General features: G+C 40.5%; 1 long non-coding RNA gene across 1 annotated transcript; it reads left to right on the forward strand.

Annotated features, from left to right (window-relative positions):
* The first annotated feature begins 1,727 nt into the window (after positions 1-1,727).
* On the forward strand, positions 1,728-7,360 carry LOC139549244 (uncharacterized). Its single transcript, XR_011669853.1, has 2 exons — positions 1,728-4,427; positions 4,939-7,360. It is a non-coding gene; the product is annotated as an uncharacterized lncRNA (long non-coding RNA).
* The last annotated feature ends 8,625 nt before the right edge of the window (positions 7,361-15,985 follow it).

Genomic DNA, 15,985 nt, shown 5'->3' on the forward strand with positions numbered 1-15,985 from the left:
ATGTCAAAATATGTTGCATGAATTTACAATGGAAATATAATCCCTACAGACAAATAATTGCAGTCAAAATGCAGTTTAACTGCAGTATGCTACAAATACTGCGTCCAAAATAACACTTTTTTTAATGCTGTAATTTTACAGTGTAACTGTTAGAGTGCAGTTCAACTGCAGTACACTGCAGTTCAACTGCAGTACACTGCAGTTATTCTGCAATTACTGCTGTCCAAAATACCACAGTGGCTGCAGTTACTGCACTTTTACTAGTTTCAAAATTGAAATATTTTTTGTAAGGATGAAATCGAAAAATTATTACTCTCACAATTTCACAAATGTTCAATATATATGTTCCCCATTCTACGCTTAACAAGCAATTCCCTTATTCCATATATTCCACCAGTTGTCACTGTGCATACGCATGGTCGTGGCTGTGCGTAAATTTACATACAATCTCAAGCAAACGTTCATGTTGATAATGCCACGTTCATGTTCTAGTCCGAACTAGGAAATTCTGACATTTCCGACGTGCTAACTGGTTGTAGTTATACACGTACCGCATTTAACCAGTTAGCAAGCCGGACATATTAGAGTTTCCTAGTTCCAACTATCACCTGAACACGTGGCATAAATCTCACACTTTGCGTGGGAATGATCCCATGCATGGTTTATGCAGATTTGTGCCTACATATGATTGATAAATGAGGCCCATGGAATTTCAGCCCGTTCAGGTGGGATAGTTTTTGGGCCACAGCATGACGATCTGATTGGATTATTCTGACAAATGACCGCTCATCTTTTATTTGCATATGTATCATCCTACTTTGAAGGGATGAGCAGGGTAGGCTCTATAGCGCGTGTCAAACTCATTCCACGATGGGCTGAGTATCTGCGGGTTTTCGCATCCTTTGTACTTGATAGATGAATCAAGGTCACTAATTAGTAAGGAACTCCCCACACCTGGTTGTCTAGGGCTTAATTGAAATGAAGAAAAAAACAGAAACCTACAGACACTAGAGCTGTGTTCGAATACTCATACTAACAGCACTAACTGTACTATTTGTGACGATAATTGAGTATATAGTATGCTTATTGGTCATAGTATGATATAGTTAGTATGCCAAAAGTTTCCGGATGTTGTACTAAATTGGCCAAAATATTAAATATACACGCAGAGGACACTATTTCAGTACTTTGGGGCGTGGCTTCACATCGTTTCCAGATTTGAAGAAAATGGCGGAAAATATGCAGTCGAAGTACAACGAGAGGGAGTACAAATTCATTGCCTTAATTAATTTTGACAAATGTTAAACTGTAGAGCAATGTAATAAAGTAATGACTTTTCAAATAAGTTAACTTACACGTTATTATGGCTGATAATTTGATAGCTACTCTGTCCTTACGAACCACATAGCGTGTCATTACAGCAGTAACTTTGTTAGGATTTGTGTTTATTGCACTATAACCCAATGCTATATCACATGTGATATAATATTAGCAACTGTTAGCCTGGGCGCCTGGGTGTCTGTGTGTGTGTGCTGGAAGTAACAGTTAGCCCCAGATAAGTGTGCTGGGAAGCTGTGGTTAGCCTTGAACGAGAACAGTGTGCTTTGTATGCAGGTGCAAATAGCTCAGACAATGTTGCAGAGCTGTCTGACCTCAGTCTCTGGGGTGAGGGAGCGTAATCTACACAGCAACAGTGCCGGGACACCAAAAAGTGCCAAGAGGCTGGGACTAGTGTTAGCTATAATATTGTTATAATGCCTTCATTATTAAAGCAGACGTGGTTGTAACACTTTGCTGCACCCCACAGATGAACCAGTTCTGCCTGTGCCAGATACTAACCTTACTCCCACACACACACAGAGAGAGATGGCTGACACAAACCATTTATGAGCACTGATAAGGCAGGGGGGCGCTCTGACCTCAGGCGCCAGTTGCTGGTGTCTGCTTCAACATCTTGTCAATACAAGAGACAACCCAGACCGGCATGGCACTCAACGAGCATGCGCATGCATATACACACACACACACACAAACCCCTGTTTCAGGCGGGAGTTCCAAGGACAAAGAACACTACTGAGAACCAATGGAACATTGATATCAGCCTGAAGGGGACCGCCCTCCACTCACAGCGACCAGTCAGGAGAGCAGAACTACTAGAATCTAACTACGTCATTTCACTGTATAAAATGTATTGCACAATATGAGTCGGGGCTCCTCCTGCTAGCTCCCTCTGAGCTAAATGGACGAGCCCGTGCACGTGTTGTCAGATATCTTTGCAACTTATTAAACTGCCTTAAATATCATACCTTATCCACCTGGTCTAGCGTCTCAACTTGGTCTCTCTCTTCTAGTAAATATCATCTGATCTTTAACATGGTAGCAGAGGACGGTTTTCTAAGAACCTGAATTCGGTCCATAGGAGGATGATGAGAAGAGAGAGAGAAGTTGGAGACAAATCCAGAGAGACGGGTGACCTGAAAAGGAGCTGCCGGGGATTCATCTCACCTCAGGAATCTGATCTAAAAGTCGACTAAACAAAAGGTAAGCAGAGCCGGTTAAATCAAAAATCTGCATATTGTAATATAGAGATAACCAAATTTAAGATCAGTGACTGAGTGTGAGTATGAATTTCCGTTAAATTTATTATATAAGTTGCATACTGAGGCATTGATGCAAAGATATTTGTCATATAGTCTAAGAATGAAAAGAGATGAAATGAGTAATGAGAAATGATTGACCTCCGTAGAAGCGGGCCTAGTTGCTAGAACTAGAAGGATCCTGCACGGTTGAAGTGTCTGTTCAAGTTGTATCAGTGTCCGGGACTAGAAGTTAGTGTAAGTTGAAGATGTAAGTTGTTGGTAACCTCGTACACGCCTCGGACACCCTTCTAGGTAGCATCGGAATTAAACTGAGCTTGATCATTCGGGAGCTCGTGCTGAATTGGCAAATCCGGGTAAGGTTAATAACTATTTTTTAACTGGTCGCCGCTCGGTACCTAAGTCCAAGCCTGAGCTTTAATGTGGTGAGGACTTAATCCTCTTGGCCATGTTTTAAATTCTTGTGACAGGTATAACTATGTAATTATGTTTTGTTTGTAGTAAACGTTTGGGTTAAGGGGATTTACATGTTCCCAGAGACAAGGTATCTTAAAGGGGCACACTCATATATGGAATATTCAGAGTTTTATTTTCTGAGTTTTAATTAGACAAGGAAATTTTTAATTTTTAAAGATAAGGGGTTCTTTAATAGGTCTAGACATGGTATGGAACACGAATGTAAGGGGGTGTTGTAACCTTTGACCTGCATCATGGCTGTCTCTTGAAGTCTGATCAGCTTCGGGGGAGGGCCATGTAGATAATGCATTTGTGGTCATTTGGTATACTGGTTTTGAGGTAAATTAATATGTAAGGACTCTAGAAATTGCCACCATAGACATGTTTTTCTAAAAATCCATGAGTTTAGATGAAGCCAAACAGTGAGACATTTAGTTAAAATTTGGAAACAAAACAGTTGTTACAGACAGATAAGGGAAAGGGCAGACAGACAGGCCCTCCCTACACTGCTGAGACCTTGAAGGTTTGAGAGCAGAGAGGGGAGTTTCGGAAGGGGCGCCAGGACATGGATAACAGAATGGGTAGATAACAGTTACTGAATGGAGACATGAAAGGGGCGCTCCTACAATGATAATGTAGAACATAAGAATATTTTACTATTCTTACCTAAGTCATTATTTAGAATAGGTAAGGTTGTTACCTGGCTAGAGCCAGGTATCAAGAGGGGGATGGGTACATTGTGGTCTAGGATAGGATGGGGCCTATTGGATAATAAACTAATTATAAAAAAATAAATAATAATAATTAAAAAATAAATAATAATAATAATTAAAAAATAAATAATAATAATAATTATAGCTAACAAATAGGTATAGAAGTTAAATATATAATCAGATAAAACAAATGAGAAACTGGTGGTTAACCGAACCTGTATGTCCAGGATTTTATGCGTTACAGATGAATTAAAGGAGAAGGTGATTCACTTGACCTGGGGGCATATCGCACTTGGAGGGTGAGACACACTGGCACTGCCGAATGATCACAGAGTTAGGGAGAAGAACTGTTGCTAATAAAGCTCAGGGGTCAACTCCTTAATGAAGAATTCCCTGACCCCGACCTGTCATCACTGTGAACGTTCATAGAAGTGAAAGTGTTGCTTGATCTCTGGCTGATGATGTGTTCTCTGGGAGAGGGTGGGGTTTTACAGGACTGCTTGTAGTCCTGAGCTGTCCGATTAGGATACGATGGGGATGTTACCATCGCAGTACTGCCAGAACAACCACCAGTTCCAACAGACCAGGGATTCAGCCGGCCTCCTCCACCACTTCAAGACCAACTCCCACACCACCACCTAAGCTCTCCAATCTGGTACAGGTAATAAATGTAAAAGACATCTCAGATAGTGACCAATTGGGGACTTAAACTGAATATGAGGAAAGGGAGAATATGTGGTTGGCCTACAAAACAATAAATAGAAAGGACTGTGTCGTATGTGGACATGCCAGACCTATTCTGGCTGCTCACCCATTTGCCCTAAGTAATGGGGAAGGTTGGATGTGTACATTGGAAAGTTTAAGCCAAATTCAACCCTGTGTAAAACTCTGAGTCTTGTGTTCCCAGAAGTCCCTCCCCAGAAGGTACCGTGGGGAGTTAAGGCATATGGGGGATATTACAGCTGTATCACTGGTACAGGTAGGGGTATAGACTATGTGAGGCTCCCTACTACTGCCTGCATCACTAATGTCACTATTAACTAGAGGTGTTGCTGATGTATGGTGGATGTGTGGACCTGCCAGGCAGTTGACCCCCATTTTGAAAGGAAATTGTCGTTGCACATGTGTTTTGGCCAGTCTGATAACACCATTGCCTATTATTGAGGTTACAGCTAATCAACTTCTGGGAGCTGCACATGACACAGAGGCTCGGAACCAACCCAGGAGACGGCAGAGCCGAGACGCTACTTGGTCCGAGGGTACAGATAACATCCACACCAACCTCTTGGGGGTCCTAATAGGGGTCCCCCCACGAATTCCAGGCATTAAACAGAAATGATGGTCTGTGGCATCTGATGCCCACCATTCTTGGTCCAGCTATTGTTGATACTAAACAAAATGCCTGGATCAATTATATCTACTATAATCAACAATGATTTGTCAACTACACCCACACTGCACTTAGGGGGATGGCTGAACAATTGGATGCCACCTCTCGAACTGCTAGACAGAATAGGCTAGCACTAGACATGATACTGGCCAACCAGGGAGGTGTATGTAAAATGATTGGAGAACAGTATTGCAAGTTTGTCCCTAACAATACTAGTCCGGATGGGAGCATTTTAAAAAAAACTCTGAGTGGGTTGGTAAGGTTATCGGTGGAGATGGAGGGTCTTGCAGGTGTGGAGGAGAGTGGACTGTTCCCCTGGCTGGGTGGTTGGTTTGGTAAGTACACTACAATGATGAATACTGGATTTCGGTGTCCCTAGTTGTTGTTTTTCTTATGCTCATGTGCTGTGCTGCCTGTATCATACCTTGTTTGAAGAAGTCTGTTACAGATGTGGCAAGGACCTCTGGTATGATGCCGTTGCTTGATGCTCCAGTTGGAGAGGCTGATACGGAATCAAGCTTTCGCAGGAGAGTGGGCTTGACAGAGGAGGACCCTTGGTTTGCTGCAATTGATGTTGTCGAATGAATAAAAAGTGATGTTTGTCCTCCCTGTTGTGAAGGTTTGAAGTTCCCGGGTGGCGACGAGCCCACCTGGTACAGGTTGTATAGAGGGATGGACCTGAGGGTTTAACATTAATTTTCTCGTTTTTTGGTTAATAATGTGGGATTTTGGACTCAACAAGGCTTCGAGGCGGTCCATGGCCAATTGGCCGCTACATCCCTGATGGCATTTCAGAATAGAATCGCAGTAGATATGTTGTTGGCTGAGCGCGGAGGTGTTTGTGCCATGTTTGGGGAGCAATGTTGTACTTTCATTCCCAAAAATACAGCGAATGATGGAAGTCTTACCGCCGCCCTAGAGGGTCTTCGCACGCTTAATGGGAAGATGAAACAGCACTCCGGAGTGGACACTACTATGTGGGACTCTTGGATGGATGCTTTTGGCAATTATAAAATGCTTGTTTCCTCTATCCTTGTCTCAATTTCTGTTTTTGCCGCGATACTTGTGCTTTGTGGTTGCTGTTGCATTCCATGTGCTCGCACTCTGATACCCTATCTGCTATAGACCCAAAGCAGACCGATAGGGGTCAGATGTACCCACTCCTTGCTATTGAGGAAGCTGAGCCTGGGTATCAATTTGATGACTAGTGATGGCTAGAGGATTTACTATTGTCACGTCTCTGGTGAGACGTGAAGAGGGGGAATAATAAAAAAAATTGTTTGCTGACAGATTTTACTGTGGTCACGTCTTTTAAGACGTGAAGAGGGGGATTTGTTAGCTATAATATTGTTATAATGCCTTCATTATTAAAGCAGACGTGGTTGTAACACTTTGCTGCACCCCACAGATGAACCAGTTCTGCCTGTGCCAGATACTAACCTTACTCCCACACACACACAGAGAGAGATGGCTGACACAAACCATTTATGAGCACTGATAAGGCAGGGGGGCGCTCTGACCTCAGGCGCCAGTTGCTGGTGTCTGCTTCAACATCTTGTCAATACAAGAGACAACCCAGACCGGCATGGCACTCAACGAGCATGCGCATGCATATACACACACACACACACAAACCCCTGTTTCAGGCGGGAGTTCCAAGGACAAAGAACACTACTGAGAACCAATGGAACATTGATATCAGCCTGAAGGGGACCGCCCTCCACTCACAGCGACCAGTCAGGAGAGCAGAACTACTAGAATCTAACTACGTCATTTCACTGTATAAAATGTATTGCACAATATGAGTCGGGGCTCCTCCTGCTAGCTCCCTCTGAGCTAAATGGACGAGCCCGTGCACGTTTTGTCAGATATCTTTGCAACTTATTAAACTGCCTTAAATATCATACCTTATCCACCTGGTCTAGCGTCTCAACTTGGTCTCTCTCTTCTAGTAAATATCATCTGATCTTTAACACTAGCCTGAGTGCCGGCGATAGGCTGAGCAAAGTTTAAACCACGCTCAGCCTCCACTGTGATAGGCCAACAGACGGGTTGGAACTAGTCTGTCACAGTATAAGAACAGCTGTTTACTTACATCCTGCCAGTTCTCTGTTCTGCCCTGCGAGGTGATACAGAGAACCCGTATATACGAAAATTGCATTTACCATTTATCGCTTGAGTTTAATAAAAATACTTAAAGTCTATTCGGTGACTCTGAACCACATTTTGTCCTGATACCAGATTTGAATTGACGCAAATCCCTTATATACCGGTATGTTGTTAGCTAGCTACTTAACGTTAGTTGACTACTTATACATCAAACTTGCCAGTATATTAACTATAGGCTATCTAACTAACTACCCAATGTTTATTGCCATTATTATTCCCGTCAATCTTAGCTTAGCTAAATAGTATAGTCGTTGTGCGTTCTCAATGGACATTCGGGTGCTTTTGTAAATTCGCTCTGGCTATCTACTCCGATTTCAGAGGCCTCTCATCTGAGTGTAACGTAAACTCACCCCATTCCGTACAAATGTGCGTAACCGCGACATTCAAACGAGGCTGCAATGAAAACGAATGGGACTGTAGTGACTGTTGGCATCAAAATCCGGTGTGTGAACTACGTTTCGATTCAGCGTTGATTGACATGGTAATGGTCTAACAGTATTGGAGAATATGTTACAGTATGTTAGTATGGGTATTCGAACACAGTTTTGGCCTTCCATGGAATGAGTTTGACACCCCTGCTCTAGAGTCTAGAGACAATCCTATCTGCCAATCAGGTGTGTATGTAAATATATTTACATTTGTGTCAGCAAGCCCACAAGATTAGACTGAGAATTTCAATGGCAAAAGGAGGTTCAGGGGAATCATGTCATTGGGTTTCTATAGTAACAACTCAATTACACCTAAGCTGTGTTCAAATACCCATACTGTATACTACATAATTAATGAGTATATACTACATACTATATACTATTAGTTTATTTTAGTATACTCTAAACGAACGGTATCCTTTCAGTTGAGTTTACTAGCGCTTCGCCTGTCTACCAGAAGTTGATGCTGTTGCTATGCAACCTCTTGCTAGCTTGTTAGCATAACAAATTACTAGCTAGACATTTTACGACTTTGAGCGTGTTCGTACATTCAATCTGGAGTGCCCTTTGGGCGTTTGTAAATTCAGAGTGTTGTCACTTTGTCCGTTCGTAAATTCAGAGTGCATGCTGGACGCTCTGGCCGAGGAGTAGGGTTAATCCGAGCGTTCTGACCTCACAACGGCAGTCAAGCACCCAAGCTAACTGGCTAATGTTGGCTAGCTTGCTAGCTACTTCCACCTCACTCTGACCATTTTACTCGCCCTAGCAGAGATGGTGGTTTTCATGTTATCTAGAGCATTGGTGACTAACTGTGCTGCTGGCAACAATTTATAATTTGTTTTCCGACGTTTACTGACACCGGCCATATTCAACTCTGGGTGTTGAGCGTTCGTAAATTAATCGGAGTAGATAGCCAGAGCGAATTAACAATGACCATTGAGAACGCACAACGACTATACCATTTAGCTAAGAATGACACATAGTTAATATACTGGCAAATGCGATGTATTAGTAGCCAACAAACGTTAGCTAGCTAGCTAACATACCAATACATACAGCTGTAATGATGTGCTGCGGTTCATAAGGATAGCGTAGCTAACAAATTGACAGCCAACATAAAGTGTAATTTATTTGAAATGCGGCTGCATTTTTTCTGCCATTTTCTTGAAATCTGAAAAAGTTGTGAATCCACACCCATTTTTTGATGAATTGCATTATGGGCCCTAAAAACACGAAAACAGTGTACACTGCTTGTATACTTCATATTTTGGTGCATTTAGTACGACATCCTGGAACTTTTGTCATACTAACTATATCTATACTATGACCAATAAGAATACTACATACTGAATTTACGTCACAAATAGTACAGTTAGTGCAGTTAGTATGAGTATTCAAACACAGCTCTGGTGTAAGGGGTCAGGTGTGATGAATATCTGCAGTGAGCCGGTAACAGCCTTTTGGTTACTCATCTGCAACCTAATTTGGGTCCAGATTTCCTTGGCAGAATCTCAAATGTATATTGAGGATCTGCGAAGAGATTAATATTGAAACGAATGTGCTTGTATTTGCAGGTAATCGAGGAGAGGAGCAAACTCCTCAGTTTGCCTATTACCAAGTTGACACTCTCCTAAATATGGCAACCACTTATGGTTTCTGGGTTACGAGTCGAGGAATGGACGGACTTTGCACAATTTAAAATCTCCCCAAGACAGGCCTTTGTTTAATGTGTGTGATGGAATATTCAATGTGAGAGCGCACAATTTATTGATGGAAAAATGATTCATGAACATAAACTTCTCATATTTATTTTTATCCACTTCCACTTCTTTTCTGAGAACTGCCTGTTGAGATATAAGATATAAACAGGGGGTTTTGAAGTTAAAAGATTGAGGGAGATACAGTATGGTGATGGGTGTTGCATGTCCATGCATACATGCATACCATGAGGTGTCAGAAGGAGAAAGATCCCTGCTGAAACCCCCACCCCAGCATAGGCCAGCATACAGTGCCTTCAGAAAGTATTCATACCCGTTGACTTATTCCACTTTTTTTTTTTGCAGCCTGAATTCAAAATGGAAACAATTAAAATGGTCTCACCCATCTACACACAACACCCCATAGTGACGAAGTGAAAACATGCTTTTAGAATTTGTTGCAAATGTAATAAAAATTAAATACAGAAATATATAATTTAGCCTACATAAGTATTCACACCCCTGAGTCAGTACATGTTAGAATTCCCTTTGGCAGCGATAACAGTTGTGATGTGAGCAGTGGCAATTTTAGCATGTAAATCTTGATGGGGCAAAAAAAATAAACAAGTGGGATGCATGCCAGCAAAGCCACAACACAACACTAAACAATACATTCATTGCACTGTAACGGTGACAAACGGTGCCCACAAAGGGCCTACATAACACTGTCCCAACAGCAGTCCCAACATCTTACCACTGCTACATCTGGCTATCAGTGGAGCCTTGTCTGGCAGCCAAACAGTTCATTCAGCCTCATTTACTGCCTTTAAAAAAAAACATAGCTGATATGGCTGACTTGCTTGAACAAATGTGGTTTCTAATGACAATTGAGATGTACAAAGTCTGGTATAAGGGGACGACAAGCGGATTAGAGGCAATCCGTAATTTCGATTAAGAAATTAATGAACAAGCTTGGACCGACGTAGTCAATTTAGCTATTTGTTTGGCACCTTTGACATGTACAGTGACAGAATTCAGAACATGGGCCATTCTTACAGTGTTCTCCCTGTACACCAAGTCAAAACCGTAGGATAAATAAAAAGGGCATATAACCAGACAATGAAAGCTCTTACAATATTCAATGACTATATTTCTCTAAAACAGGTTATAGGCTATATGTGCACCACCAAGTCAGAAAAGTAGGCAAAATTAAGAGGGGTAAATAGACCACATTTTTAGGGTGAGGCACATGGGCTACTAACATCTTACTACACAACATACACTTAGTATTACTTTCTTAGCTACAGAATACATATCTCCCTGGTATATTACATTTATGCAGCAGCATACAAGACATTTTTGGACTCACCTTGTTGTACTTTGCTCACTTGAACAGGAAGGTGGCACGGCAGTCCTTCGTGGGCAAATTTTGTCATCCAAGTCTGGCATTCTCTGGATTTATGGTGCTTTCAAAACAGCTGGGAACTCGGAAAAAAACAAGGTCGAATCATGATGACGTCATTGATCTTCAGGTCGTAGCTCTAGAAAGAGGGCTGATTTACAATTTCCGAGTTGGGTGACCGTTCAAAACGCATTTTCTCAGTCGGAGCTCGTTTATTCCTGATTTCACAGTTGTCTTGAACTCACTGACGTCAAGTTTTCGCAGTTCCGAGTTAACAGTTTTGAGCACGGCACAAATCATGCTTCAGTGACAGCATGGCCAATGCTGAATGTTTATTATTTTAAACTTGGAAAAGAGCCCCTTAAACCCAGATTTGGGACCACACAGTCACTCCACTGAATAGCAGGCTAGTGATTGCTTTGCAATGCTTGCAGTTAACATTAGCCACTGTCACTGATTCCTTCCAAACCACTCATTGTTGAATTTGCGATTTTCAACTTGTTGTGTAATGTTGATGTCCAATGGCTGATGAGCACCGATGCGTTTTATCAAAAATGTCTCTTCAGTATTTCTCTTCATATGACAAGAATTAAAAAGGATTTGCCAGTAGATTGTTGATTCATGATGATGACGGCTAGCTAAGATTTTAAAAGTATGATGTTGACATGATCAGTCTAATCAAAGCTACTGTAGATATAACGTGGTTTGACATAATTTTATCTGTGGACAATGACCTTGAGCCTTCTTGGATGGGCACTTCTAATGTAACTCTATGGTAGCACCCAGAGAGCTAGAATTTCCTAGCTCTCCCCTTAGACTTGACGGTGACGTAGTGCCCTCGTGAGTGACATAACACTGAGCCAATCACGGCGCAATGCTTTGTATTTTCTGCTGGTTTGCCCCACCACAGAAAGCACTGAACTAGGCTGAAGCACCTGCATTTTGAAGCTGCCTTACTCAAGAAAACAAAAAATAGACCATGTTTGTATTCGGCTTTATTAACTCAATGATGTATATATTTTTACATTGTTTGCAAACTGATAAGTGAAACATATTAATGCTAAAATAACATGCAAAACAGGCAAGGCCAAAAAAACTAAATGTTTTTTTTTGCAAAAAATGTGGGGGCCTGAATGCTGGGTCGCCACTGGATGTGAGTCTTTCTGGGTAAGTCTCTAAGAGCTTCGCACACCTGGATTGTAAAATATTTGCACATTATTATTTTCTAAAATTCTTCAAGCTCTGTCAAGTTGGTAGTTTATCATTGTTATTAAATTATTGCATCTGAGCTCCTAGGGTGCAGCTCTCCTTTTCTTTTTTTAAACTGTAAATAGGCCACTCAGGAACATTCAATGTCGTGTTGGTAAGAAACTTGTGTTTTAGGTTATTGTCCTGCTGAAAGGCGAATTTGTCTCCCAGTGTCTGTTTTCCTCTAGAATTTTGCCTGTACTTAGCTATATTTTGTTTCCTTTTATCCTAAAAAAACTCCCTAGTTCTTGCCAATAACAAGGATACCGATAACATGGTGCAGCCACCATCATGCATTGAAAATATGAAGTGGTACTCAATGATGTGTTGCGTTGGATTTGCCCCAAACATAACGCTTTGTATTCAGGACATAAAGTTAATTTCTTAGCCACATTTTTTTCTGTTTTACTTTAGTGCCTTATTGCAAACAGGATGCATGTTTTGAAATTAAGTTAGTATTGTGGAGTATTCTACAATGTTGTTGATCCATCCTCAGTTTTCTCCTCTCACAGCCATTAAACTCGTACTGTTTTGGCCTCATGGTGAAGTCCCTGAGCTGTTTCCTTCCTCTCCAGCAAGTTAGGAAGGACGCCTGTATCGTTGTAGAGACTGGGTGTATTAAGACCCTCTAAAGTGTAATTAATAACTTCACCATGCTCAAAGGGACATTTCATTTCTGCCCATCTACCAAATAGGTGCCCTTCTCCGCTAAGTATTGGAAAAGCTCCCTGGTCTTTGTGGTTGAATTCATGTTTGGAATTCACTGTTCAGCTGAGGGACCTTACAGATAATTGAATGTGTGGGGTACAGAGATGAGGTACTCATTCAAAAATCATGTTAAACACTATTTTCATATACAGAGTCCATGCAACTTTTTGTGACATGTTAAGCACATTTTTACTCCTGAACTTATTTAGGCTTATCATAACGAAGGGGTTGAATACTTATTGACTGAAGACATTTCAGCTTTTAATTTTTTATTCATTTATAAAAATGTATGAAAACATAATTCCACTTTCACATTATGAGGTATTGTGTGTAGACCAGTGACACAAAATCTAAATGTAATCAATTTTAAATTCAGGCTGTAACACAAAAAACTGTGGTAAAAGTAAAGGGGTGTGAATGCTTTCTGAAGGCACTGTATGCTAGTGCTGGTTTTGCTGGTGACCAGCGTTTGTTGTTCTGGACGATTTGATGCTGGTGACCAGCTTATGCTGGGGTTTACAGGTATGCTGGTGACCAGCAAAACCAGCATCAAAGTGCTTAATTATTACTGATGCGCCAAAGGTTTTGTATAATTGCAGTGAGTCGTTTTGAAAGTAGTGCTCACGAGTCAAAAATGGGTCGCTGAAAATGTTGCACAATTGTGTACAGATCTGGCCTGCTGGCTTGCAAAGTGATGTTTAATTCCTATTGGAATCCAGCCAGATTGGGGATATCCAACATTTGTAACTTTTATTCATACACAATCTGCATTCAGAATGACTGCCTGGGTTAAAAATATGAATAAATGAGACTACCTACACCGTCTAAACTGGAACAACCACTTCAGTAACAGGTGAAAAAAATCCCCCAAATTTGATTTGTTTAGAAACATTTATGTTATGTATCTTTGTGTAACATAAGACTCATTAATCAATCAATGTGCATGCAAAAACACAGATATTGAAACCAACAATTCCCCCAAAAATCAAACTGCAATAGAGCATGCTGGGAAATATAACAATGATGGGTGTGGTTTTGCTGGTCAAACCAGCTCAAGGTTATTATAGTAAACTAAAAATGAAACTAAAACTAATCATGAAAAAAACAATGTATTCAAATAAAATAAAATAATTAACAAACCCATTTGAAAAACAAAAACTATACTGAAACTATTATCTTTGATTCCAAAATAAAATATAAAACCATTAATTATATTCAGATTTAGTAAAAAAAAAAAAAATTATAATAATAATAGGGGAGGGGGGTAGTTAAAAAATATACACCAAAATGTTCTTCAAAAGGTTCTTTGAGGATCCATTAAAAAGAGGTTTAAAGGGTAATTCAAAGAACTTATAGAGGTTCCCCCACAGTTTCAATATGAAGAACGCCTAAAGGATACTCCAGTACCCTTTACTTTTTAGATTGTACATGTAGTTCAACTCGTAAAATAACTTAATTCTGCAGTTCAACTAGTAAAATAACTCCATTCTGCAGTTCAACTAGTAAAATAACTCCATTCTGCAGTTCAACTAGTAAAATAACTCCATTCTGCAGTTCAACTAGTAAAATAACTACATTCTGCAGTTCAACTAGTAAAATAACTCCATTCTGCAGTTCAACTAGTAAAATAACTCCATTCTGCAGTTCAACTAGTAAAATAACTACATTCTGCAGTTCAACTAGTAAAATAACTACATTCTGCAGTTCAACTAGTAAAATAACTACATTCTGCAATTCAACTAGTAAAATAACTACATTCTGCAATTCAACTAGTAAAATAACTACATTCTGCAGTTCAACTAGTAAAATAACTACATTCTGCAATTCAACTAGTAAAATAACTACATTCTGCAGTTCAACTAGTAAAATAACTACATTCTGCAATTCAACTAGTAAAATAACTACATTCTGCAATTCAACTAGTAAAATAACTACATTCTGCAGTTCAACTAGTAAAATAACTACATTCTGCAATTCAACTAGTAAAATAACTACATTCTGCAGTTCAACTAGTAAAATAACTACATTCTGCAATTCAACTAGTAAAATAACTACATTCTGCAGTTCAACTAGTAAAATAACTACATTCTGCAATTCAACTAGTAAAATAACTACATTCTGCAGTAGCTTGGTGGTAGTTAATTACTTTTTGACATGTAGCAGTTTAGCTACTGACTGGACCTGCCTAATTCTCACTTGAAACATTGTTTTTGTGTTTAATAGGTTAAATGACACATTCTGTTAACATATGACCCAAAAATGATCTGTTCTTGCAATTTGTAGTCACATTTCAGATTTCAGATAATTTTTCACAAAGTGGATTGCCTGTAGTGAACTAGTTTTTAAAAGTAACTTTAGTTCAGTCAATTGTATTTTCCTTATGGCAGCTGTAGTGTAGCTTAGCTTATTCCAGTGTGAAGTGAAGTAGTTGGTCGGTTGGTAAACTATATTTTCAGAATAAGCCAGTAAATGAGACTGCAGCAGGAGGCCAGCAACTGAGTGTGGAACAGCTTAAAACATTCAAGTTGTGTTACTGAAATTGTGAGGTTCTGTGGTAGGCTTATTTCCTCTGAGGATGTGGCAGGTATAAAGCTTGGGATTCCAGTAATTAGCATATACAGTGCATTCGGAAAGTATTCAGGCTCCTTCCCTTTTTCCACAGCCTTACTCTAAAAATGAGAAACAAGATTCTCTGGTCTGATGAAACCAAGTTTGAACTCTTTGGCCTGAATGTGAAGTGTCACGTCTGGAGGAAACCTGGCACCATACCTATGGGGTGGTGGTGGCAGCCTCATGCTGTGGGGATGTTTTTCAGCGGCAGGGACTGGGAGACTAGTCAGGATCGAGGGAAAGATGAATGTAGCAAAGTACAGAGAGATCCTTGATGAAAACCTGCTCCAGAGCACTCAGGACCTCAGACTGGGGCTAAGCTTCACCTTCCAACAGGACAACGACCCTAAGCACAAAGCCAAGACAACGCAGGAGTGGCTTCGGGACAAGTCTCTGAATATCCTTGAGAGTCACAGCCAGAGCTCGGACTTGAACCCGATCGAACATCTCTGGAGACCTGGAAATAGCTGTGCAGCATCGCTCCCCATCCAACCTGACAGGGCTTGAGAGGATCTGCAGAGAAGAATGGGAGAAACCCCATAAATACAGGTGTACCAAGCTTGTAGT

Source organism: Salvelinus alpinus, chromosome 22 (assembly GCF_045679555.1).
Source record: "Salvelinus alpinus chromosome 22, SLU_Salpinus.1, whole genome shotgun sequence".
NCBI lineage: Eukaryota > Metazoa > Chordata > Actinopteri > Salmoniformes > Salmonidae > Salvelinus > Salvelinus alpinus.